Here is a 3,046-nt window from a genome sequence, read left to right on the forward strand (position 1 = left end):
GCTCGTGCAAAAAGTTTAAAAACACAGCAAAAAGAGAAGTAGCAGCGATATAAAGATAAGAAACTATTAGATAAATAATTAAACTATTAGATGAATAATAATCCGGCAATTAAATATTTAAGAAGACTGCATTTTTCCCAACAAGAGAACAGTATTATGGTAAGGTAAACGAATAGATCTGAAGCATTAAGTCTAAACATCATCACAGATAAGGATATAAGAAGGTTTATAAACAGTACCTTGTTTTCTGACAGCATCAGATGATGTATTCTGGTGTTGCCCGAAAAGTGAGTTTGTACTCGATTGTAATTCACAGTATTGTCATCAAGTGCACAGTGATTGATAATCAAGGAGCAGCACAAACTCTTCTAATCAAGAAAACCTTTCATTTTGCTACAGTTCAGGCTCAACGTTCCGGATCTACGCCACTTATTGATCCAACTCGAATCACTGTAAAGGTTAGAAGTTACGTCACATCGAAACAGGTGAGCGAATAAGTGCTACAAAAGCTACATCATCTAAAGACTATGCTGTGTTATTTTTGTACAACTTAAAAAGACTAAACGCAACAAAGAACCAATACAAGACTAAGCTACAAGTGCCTTCACCTAGAAAAAACTGTGAATGAGACCTCGTTTACGAAATTTAATGTGCAAGTGAGTCATATGCTTAACAAGATCTGTTTGAGCTAGTTGGACCTCCAACCTTTGTGAAGGGTGTCTTGTGTATCTACTATGAAGTGTTACTCGTCGCATTTGACAGCATATTGGCAGTCAGAAAATAAAGAGACTAGACTCGGTCTATCTATATAAAGGCTTAAAGATAAACGTTTTAGCAACCACCGACACTCATATCACCGGAAGATCAGTTTAAAAGAAGATCACTGCAAAAATTGGAAGGAGTTAAAAGTAACTTTCAATAGTAAAGATACAGGTATTAGAAAACTGGTTGAAAGAGCAATTATTAATAAAGGTCTCTATGGAAGGCAATAAACCTAAACTTTAAGCAGGAATATTTTATTTTAAATGAAAAACTGTGTTCCTATTTTATAAGAGATTTTAATAGGAAAAGCTTGCTTAATGATAACACTAATAATCTAGCCACCTCCGATCCTGCCTCTGCCTCATCTTTCATTCAGGTAACGGGACAGTCCCAGTGTTCCTCGTTGCAGACGCCAAACTGCAATGGACAAACGACCAAGTGATTCAAGAGCAGAATCGCCATTGAGAGGTCTAGGCAATTAGCTTGTTTGGTGTCAGAGAATGAAGGTATAACATGAAGAGCCAACTACCCATCTTCAAATAACAACCATATCCTATTTTTAAACATAAGTCAAAAAACAAAGTTTTTGTGTGGTCAACTTTTTGTAATTCTAGTCAGATTGACAAGGAGAACCGGCATACTACTGTGGATTTACTTCTCCAAAATAATGAATGCTGTAATAAGTTTTTTTTATTAAAGCCTATTTGACATTAGATAAATATAGCCTAATAGCCTGTAGGGGTACCATCAGTTCATGTAACCATGGTTAAGTCTGATAATATTCCCTATTACTAGTACTACAATGTACATAGTTTCATAAGGCCTAGCCCTAGGACTGCTTCCTTTTAAGTGTTAATAAAATGTTATAATGTTACTTACCATGTTATCAACACGTTCAAAAACCTCCTTGCATGCAGAGGACTCAGCTGAATTTGATCTGCCAGAAAGCTTAAGGTATTATTCTTCAATTTTACCATTATCACTTTTACCCCAAAGGATATTTCAAATTCATACTATATCATAGCTCTAAACGTAAATTTTACCAACTAGCTAGTCTATCAGGATTGATTATAAAAGATAAGCCAGGGGCATCTACCACACCCTAACCTTAGCTTAGCAAAGGTAGCCTAACATCGCGTAACCTTCAAGGAATGCTGACTTTTCTATGCCCCTCTCCGAAATACACCTCAAGTCCTGCTCACCCATGAAACTCTAAGTTATTCTTACAGGTTAGCCTAACTTAGACTGTACAGCGTAAATAAGTTTGTTGAATTGCATGTCACTATGACTGCGACATGTTGCATAGCTTTATATATGTATCTTCTGGGAATATTGTACTTGAAACTGTACATAATAGCTTCTATATCATAGTTCAAACATCTCTCCAATAAATCAAACTGTATGAATATGTATGAATGCAGATTGTAATTACATGCATACTGTAATTATAAATAAATAGTGCTTATGAGATTTGTAAATAGCCTAATAGGTTCAAGTATGCCTTAAAAATGTCAGCAGGTTAAGGTACGAAGCCTGTTGTCAATAATATGTGACGCGTGAGATTCAGGACTGATTTTTATTATTTTTGTGTTGAAGGTTTCCTGTCAAGAGCAAAGAGAGACCGCTACCTTACTCGGGTTAGAAACTGCAGAAGAGATAAGGAGACAGACGAAGGATCACGCATATGCAGCGAGCATTTTCTGTCGAAGTACATTTTCAAACCTCCTGGTATGCATGAGTTTAAGTTTCTGCAGCAGACTTTGAAGTCCAGAATATGTTAAGAGGCAACACTGAGTCTACCAAAGCAGATTAAGTCTAATATGAAGAAACCAGAAAGGGCAACCCGGCAAATCATTCAGTATTGGCAACGGCAAGATTTATACATTCCTGCAAACTATTAATTTTATCAGGTAGAGTAATTTTCAAATCCTATAAAATTATTGCACAGATTATTGAATATTGGCTGTTAGGTATCAGGTTATTAATAACAGTATTATGCCTATGGATGAAGCTTATATGGGATGACCGCGTTGGAGATGACAATTATTTTAGCATACTATTGTCAAATTTTATCTCCTGTCAGTTTGACCCATACATAAAGAACGATAATTGGTTTTTCCAGTCTAGAGTAAAGCTGTAAATTTATGGTGGAAAGAAAGGCGCATAACTTAGGTAAATTGGTCAACTTTACTGCTCGAGTGTGTAAAAACTACATAGAGTACACATTGTACATTTTATTCTTGGTAAATGCTGCAAAGATTAATTACCAATCTTTTAAGACTGC

This window comes from Macrobrachium nipponense, chromosome 5 (genome assembly GCF_015104395.2).
Source record: "Macrobrachium nipponense isolate FS-2020 chromosome 5, ASM1510439v2, whole genome shotgun sequence".
NCBI lineage: Eukaryota > Metazoa > Arthropoda > Malacostraca > Decapoda > Palaemonidae > Macrobrachium > Macrobrachium nipponense.